This window comes from Periplaneta americana, chromosome 1 (assembly GCF_040183065.1).
Source record: "Periplaneta americana isolate PAMFEO1 chromosome 1, P.americana_PAMFEO1_priV1, whole genome shotgun sequence".
NCBI classification, from domain to species: Eukaryota; Metazoa; Arthropoda; class Insecta; order Blattodea; family Blattidae; genus Periplaneta; species Periplaneta americana.
In genome coordinates, this window is record NC_091117.1 from 125,081,527 (window position 1) to 125,089,887 (window position 8,361).

General features: G+C 36.3%; 1 non-coding gene across 1 annotated transcript; it reads left to right on the plus strand.

Annotated features, from left to right (window-relative positions):
• Positions 1 to 4,174: 4,174 nt before the first annotated feature.
• Positions 4,175 to 4,248, plus strand: TRNAS-GCU (transfer RNA serine (anticodon GCU)). The gene has a single exon. It is a non-coding gene; the product is annotated as a tRNA-Ser (tRNA).
• The last annotated feature ends 4,113 nt before the right edge of the window (positions 4,249 to 8,361 follow it).

An 8,361-nucleotide genomic window follows, 5' to 3' on the forward strand; every position in this document is an offset into this window, starting at 1 on the left:
CAAACTATATTGTTCAACGTATAATGACATACTGTATTAATGCATACTATGAACATAACACACAATGAATAGCCATTTAGGCCTATGAATTTGATATACTTTGACCCAGGTTATGCTTTAATGTATAAATTTTGTAATATTTTGTTTAAGTGTACACTATGTTTGACATTCTACACACATTATACTATTTCTCTATTATGATGCACTCTTTTGAACATGGGGTCATATTCTTTTATAATTGATTTTAGACATTTGATATTGTAAGTACTGTTGTACCTGATGATGCCTCTAGGAGGGCGAAAACGTTAGTAGAATAATACAACAAATATAAATATATAAAACGCTATATTTTGCGTTAAGCCATAAGATTGAAAAATTTTTTTTAATATATTGATATATAGCAACATTAATTCTCGACTAGTTCATACCATATATGTCAACAAGGAGGCCCTTAAAGATTTCTTCACTCATATTCGATAAAATTCTGATAATTGGGATGAAAAAACATTCAATGCTGCTCGCGGATTTCTATCAGAACTGAATGATTTTAACTTTAATGTCATGCTATCAGTATTTGCACAATTATTTCCATTGAAAGGAAGGAAAGGAAATGGCCACCCTACCTCATTATCTCTTGGCCTAGTTGCCTCATAAGTGGCGCTACATTTGGTGTTGTGTATTCTAAGTTGCGCAACAGGCTTGATACAAAGCATTAAAGCTTGTGTTCCTATACAAACATTTGAATAAACAGACATCATTAAACACAATCCAAGGTGAAGAAACTGATATTTAAAAATAATTTGCTGAGTTTTCATCTATTTGTAGTTGTGGTGTGTCGTTGTCTTTCAACATGTTCTAGTATTTTTTATTGTTTCACGTATGGTTATGTTAGAGAGTTTATAGATTGATGAAGTCAAACAATGCTAGTGTTAAATTGTGAGGTATGTGTTTGTCCTTCATGTAGTTGACTAGATCTGTGTTGTCCATGACTGTAGTGTGATTGGTGAATTGTATGTTGTTTCTGATTATGTTTTCCATGTATTTAGCCAGCTTGTATGCTGGTACAGTCATGTACTTAACTAGGGGTTTGACTGGTATATTAAGCTTATGTAGTTTAGGTTGAGCATTCAGTTGTGGAGCTTCTGGTTTCATTTGTTTCAAGTATGTTTTTTTTTTTTTAACTTAAAACTAGAAAAAGTCTAACTTCTGTTTGGTCATTGGTGTGATTTGTTATTAACAATACCTTGTTTACTGCAATAAATCCAATTAAAAAATTAATTAAATATATTTATGTAAAAAAAATATTGAAATAAAAACAAATTGATTTAAATTTTAAAAATTACTGATTTTGATTTTAATTTAAAAAAAATCATGATTTTTTTTTCTACCTTGGTCTTAGCAGTGATATTCTTTTCATTCTGATAAGACATTGAGCCTCCCAAATAATTAATGGTATTTATCTCGGAGACCTGCACAACAGCTCAGCCCATGGGCTGCTTCTGCACTGGACCATACTGAGCTTCACAGTCTCGCACAGAACAAGTCCTTGATGTCACCATACGGACCAGGCCAGGCTGCTTTCGAAGCAGTTTTGTGAGGTGGACTGGTATCAAGGCATCAAACCCAAGTTTCCTCTTCTATCAGTTACTTATTAATTGAGTTTGCGTGGGCTTATGCTTGCATGTGCAGTTCGATCAACTATCAGCTACTGTTTCAAATGTTTTTGTTGTGTTTGATTTCTGTTTTCCAAGATGAGTCCAAATAATGGTGCATTGCAAGGAAAATACAGTTTCTGTGATGAAGGTTTTCCAGGCTGAGATGCCATGGTCTACCAGTAGAAAACCTTCATCACAGACACCAGCCGTGAAAGTCTACATGCTAAAATACAGTCTCTCTAGTGAAAAAGTAGTGAAGAAGGAAATCGCTGCTAGAGAGTTTAAAACAACAGAGTCGGATGGAAATTTAAAAAATGACCAATGGGACAGTTTGTAAATCTGTGTTCGACAGCACTGGAAATAATTTTGTATGTTGTCCAGTATGCAGAGAACTGTATGCTGATGCAATAGGTTTGACTGCTACCTCATATATTTCCCATCATCCATGCGTTGCAAATCACAAAACTCGAAATTATTATGGGAAATGTGTACCCATACCGTCACAGGAGTTGATAATCGAGAAATGTGTGCCCATGTGTGCATGGGATTTGAGACCATTTGGGACAGTTGATGGTTGACTCTTCCTGGTTCTTGGACAGATGTTAAAAATACTGGAGCTATGACCCAGCACTGCGATCTTCCAAGATCTATTGAGCTAATCCTCAAGCTAAGCACATTCCCAAACCTACACCAGCTGACTACACTAAAGTTCGCTGTGTACCCAGATTTCGAACAGACAACCTCACTCATCTAGACCAGCCTCCTCCGTGCATCACCAGCTAGTATTTGGAGAATATTATGAAATGATGACGGAATGGAGAAATGTTGATGGAACATATTGGAATTGAATAGAATGGACTTTCGGGAGGGAGGCACTATGACACAGCACTGCGACCTTTCAAGATCTATTACTTTAACTCTCAAGCTAGGCGCATTCCCACTCACATTAGCTGACTACACTAAGGTTCCCTTCGTACCCAGCTTTCGAACAGACAACCTCATTATAAAATTAATTCATTCATTCATAGAAACAATGTTGTATTGTTTAAAATCAATGCATACAGAAAACCCGACATTTCTATTACATCTGGAGTGATTTGATAATCTTGTTTTTATTCTGAAAGCAACGGATTTGGCAGTAACGTCATTAAATGGGATATAATATATAAAATCCACAAGGGTAGCTGTCCTTCAATAAGAGTTGTCCAAAAGACACAGCATAATAATAGGAAATTTTATTGTTTTTAGAAAGAAGGTGAAGGTTAGCTTATTCAATAATTTATGAATAATCAGGTACAATGAAAAGTACAGTACATTAGATATACACAGGCGGTTTCTTAAAATCTGAGTAGAATATTTCATTGTGTCTACATCAGTAAGTTTCAATGTTTTTAAAGGAATTCCAAAACACTTTAAACATTCAACTGAGAAGTTTGGAATTGTTTCCTGTGCTCCAAACAACAGTCCAAAGACTTACGAGGGAGCAAGTTTCTGCGCCTACTTGGGTTTCAAACTGTCCTAGCATCTGTAACTCCCAGTCGACTTCCCAAGCAAACTAGTCCAAATGAACTGAGTCTGTACCATTCAGTACCATACTACTAATGGGCGAACTGCAAACAGTCCTTGAACAGCACTAAGGGAAGAAAGGGAAAGAACAGCTTTCTGGCCCCTTTAAAAAGACTAAATTGGTTCCGTGACAGTTACCAATGGTAGTAATTTTTCCTTCTTCTAAAATTGTGGAAGCATTTTCCTTGTCCTTAAAAAGAACTGTCAGGAATGTTTCTGTATGATTCTGTTTAACAACCTGTGGTAATGAATAATTTCAAGGAAAAATTGTTCCGGGGCCGGGTATCGATCCTGGGACCCTTCGCTTAGCGCGTGAATGCTCTACCGACTGAGCTACCCCAGGAACTATACACGACACCGTCACAATTTTTCCTTTTATATCCACACAACTCACATGAGCTGACAAGACGCCAGAACTCAACTATGAGTGCACATAAATACTGTGTGACTTAAATTGTGGCTATCTGTTAACATACCTCCAGTAACGAATGTATTATGCAAATCTGGCTTTCAGGTAATAGCTCCCTGTAAAGCAGGTTTGAATATTTTAAGGAAAAATTGTTCCATGGCTGGGTATCGATCCCGGGACCCTTCGCTTAGAGCGCGAACGCTCTACCGACTGAGCTACCCCCGGAACTATACACGACACCGTCACAATTTTTCCTGGGTTAGCTCAGTCGGTAGAGCGTTTGCACGCTAAGCAAAGGGTCCCGAGATCGATACCCGGCCCCAGAACAATTTTTCCTTGAAATTATTCAAACCTGCTTTACAGGGAGCTATTACCTGAAAGCCAGATTTGCATAATACATTCGTTACTGGAGGTATGTTAACAGACAGCCACAATTTAAGTCACACAGTATTTGTGTGCACTTATAGTTGAGTTCTGGCGTCTTGTCAGCTCATTTTAGTTGTGTGGATATAAAAGGAAAAATTGTGACGGTATCGTGTATAGTTCCTGGGGTAGCTCAGTCGGTAGAGCGTTCGCGCGCTAAGCGAAGGGTCCCGGGATCGATACCCGGCCCCGGAACAATTTTTCCTTGAAATTATTCAAACCTGCTTTACAGGGAGCTACTACCTGAAAGCCAGATTTGCATAACCTGTGGTAATCTTTATTCTGTAGATTCTGTTTAACAACCTTGGTCATCTTTATTCTGTAATTATATGGTTTCTGGTTAAGGAATAATAACAGCTTTACTTTTTCCCTACTTTGAAACTCGTGCTTAAAACAGCTAACATGGTGCCACATGATAACCAATGGTTCTTTTTCTCTCTCTCTCTCTTTTCCTCCTCTCGTCCACCTCCTTCTCCCTTCACCTTTCCCCTTCCCTCCCTCCCTCTCTCTCTCTCACCATTCATTTCCTTGGACCTCAAAAGAAATTATAACTTTTAGTATTGCATCTGGACGATATCCAATACAACTCCTCTGCTTCTTCCTTTTTTTATCATATTTCCTTACTCTTCTTAAAAGGGCCTTCATCAAAAATTTTGAATGAAAATCAATGGCAATACTTCTTCCTAAGTCCTACCCTCCTCACCGATAGATATACATCATCCACCAAAAATTGCATTTGACATCCAATCCTGCAGAATAGCTCTTTATAAAGGAATAAGCACATTATCATTTTATACTTTAATAATGATAAATGTTATCAAACAGTGTTTCTCTACACAATTTCATGTATACAGGGTGTTAAAAAAAAGTATCCAATATTTTAGAAGGTGCTAGTATGCATCAAAACAAGAAAAAAATGTCTAATAAACATGGATCCTACAACACATACTTTCAGAGATCTGAATACTTGTTCATAGGAGGTGTTCAATGTAATGTCCATTCATGGCAATCCATTTCTCTGCCCTTCAGCGTAAGGAATCACGCACTCTTTGAAATTGACCTGGTTGTTCTTGATAACCAAAAGTCTAGGGATTTAGATTTGAGGAACGAGCAGGCTAAGATGTGGGGTCTCCCCAATCAATCCAGCGATCCTGAAATGTCAGCGTCAGGTGTTCACACTTATTGCAGAAAAAATGTGCTGGTGTGCCATCATGCATGAACCATATCTGTAGTCTTTGCTGATACGGCACATACTCCAGCAAGGTTGGTAATATGTTAATAAGAAAGTCCTGATAACGAGCCCCAATTAATCTCTGTGGTAGTACGTATGGCCCTTAATTTATCGCCAAGAACGCTTGTCCATACATTGAGAATCGGTGCTGATACTTTGTTTCTTCAAGTGCATGGGAATTTTCATCAGCCCACACATACTGATTAGGAAAATTCACAACACCATCTCTGCTGAACCCTACTCATATCTCCACAAACAAATTTTCTTTTCAGTATGCTTTGCGACGTATCAGTATTCCATTCCAGGCATGTCAACTACAATATGATTATCTGGTAGCCTACTGTATTGTAGGGCAGAAAAATCTATTGCCATAAATGGACGTCACATTGAGCATCTCCTATGAACAAGTGTTCAAATCTCAGAAAATATGTGTTGTAGAACCCATATTTATTAGACATTTTTTCTTTTTTGGATACATACTATCACCTCCTAAAATGTTGGATACTTTTTTTAACATCCTGTATATTATATTATATTTTCCAAGAATGTTTACTTTAGACATTTTTAATCCAGAAGTTCTTTGATGAGTTATGCACTTCTGCATAATTTCCTATATAGATGTGAGAACTATTTTGTTCCTAACAAGTAAATAATTGCACAACCTTGCTATCTTTGCATGTGGCATTCCAATTGTGAGCTGCTGCTAAAATAATACTGTACATAAGTAAATGTGAAAAGTATCAAGTATGTATATGTCAGCATGTAGGTATGCTGAGGGCTAATATGGCAGAATGATTTCCTTTTTAAGGACAAGAAAAGAAGATCTTTGAAGGATAAAGCAGGAAACGAGGTATAAGAAATGGGACACTGACCTGCAAAGCTGCAGTGTTTGTTGTTGTTTAGTCAACTGACCGAAGACAGGTCTGAACTTCACAAATAATACCAAGAAGACCCCACATATGAGGCAACTAGGCCAGGAGATATGGGGTAGAGTGGCCAGTTCCTTTCCGCCTCCTTTACATACATCACAACTAGCTACATATTACACTAGTCAGACTTCAGATGCATACAAACAATTGTTCTTCCTGTGACACATATCATCAAGTGAGATGTACTGCCTGATAAGCTTAACAGATGTACACATAATCCAGAACCTCAATCAGAGGAAGCTGCAATTTTTAAATAACCTAAGAAGCAGATCTCTACTAATTTATTTAGAGTGAAATGTTTTACTTTCATCAGTGACCAAAGTATCAAATGTTATTACTATTTATTCTACCTACAAAACATAATATTTATATTAAGATATTCAGACATATACAGTACCTGGCCACATTATTATAATCACTCACATTTTTACTATATTTTACATATTACTTCCTCATTTGAACTCTGGTTTCCTTTCTTAAGCAGAATTCACATTACATATTTAATTTTTAAACAATATTAAGTATACTCTAAATTAAATACTGTATTTAATACTTAAAGACAAAATTTAGAGTTTTTTTATCAGTTTCTTTGACAGTTTTCAGGTTTACTTCTCCGATGAATCAACCTTTCAGTGTTTGATGGACAAAGCTATTTTTGTTCGTCGACGAAAGGGAGAAAATTTTGCTCCTGGATGCCTGGTTAAACCAGTTAAACACCCAATATCAGTCATGATATGCTCTGTAATATCAGGCAAAGGTTCAGGACGACTCTACATTGTTCAGGGAACAATGAAACAAGATCAATATATCCAGGTATTGGAAAACAGGCTTATCCTTCAGCTGAACGAATGGTTCCCAAATGGGGAGAAATATATTTTTATGCAAGATGGTGCACCTTGCCACACTGCTAGGAGAGTCAAAATGTTTCTGGCTTCCAAAAACATTCCACTTTTGCCATGGCCAGGAAACTCACCGGACTTGAACCCCATTGAGAACATCTGGAAACTCGTAAAAAGGGAGATGGCAAAGAATTAATTACTACCAGAGTTCGACTTATTGAAAGGCTGATACATGTTAGGAATCACAATGAGAGGATCCAGGAAATAATACAGAAGTGTATTGTAAGCATGCCAAAGAGAATTGAAGCCGTAATTAAAGCCAAAGGAGGTCGTACGAAATACTGAAATTTCTGTAAAAATGAGGTGTGGTTGGTTATTTATCAATATTTCTTGAATTAACATTGTTATAATTGTAATTATACTTAATATTGTTTAAAAATTAAATATGTAATGTGAATTCTGCTTAAGAAAGGAAACCAGAGTTCAAATGAGGAAGTAATATGTAAAATATAGTAAAAATGTGAGTGATTATAATAATGTGGCCAGGTACTGTATATTCGCATTTATTATTGGCAACTTTTATCAGATTACATTTCTTAATAATTACTAGTACATAAGTAAAAACTGAAATTTTACACAACCTGCATATAATCTTGATGCTTATAAATATAGCTGGAAATAGATAATTACTGATCCTGTTCAGGTATGTGTATGATTTTGCTAAATATCTTCCCAGTCTAATTCCAAGAAAATTATATCTTACTACATGACAGAATTACGTAATAGTTCACTATTATATGTATTTCAATTTATCAGTGAAACTTAACGCTTTCTTGGGAACAACTGGATAAGGCGAATTTGAAGGAACATTTTGCTGTTATTTTTTAATTCAGGAGGTCGAAATTAGTAAGAATTTGTTAGTTTTATGTCTGGCGCAAAATGACTGTTGACCAGTGTTATCTAACCTGACAATGTTATATCCAGGCTTTGTATACTGATTTCTGACAAACAAATATTATTGTTATTATTATTATTAAAATTACATGGTTTACAGAATATAACGGCAGTTTTATGAATGCACTAAAACAAAATACAAATTTAGTATGATAATACAGCAAGTTATCACAGCGAAATATGATGTTGTTCAGGGAATGTCATTCAAACATGATCCTGTAAAATTTCACCTAACATGTCTTTGTCTTTGTCTTAAAGTTACTGCACTCTCCTCGGTCTCCTGTCACATATCTTTACCCTCATCAAACCACTCTAACCTTGTCACATTCCTTGGTCGCCTGTCACTTGGCTATCC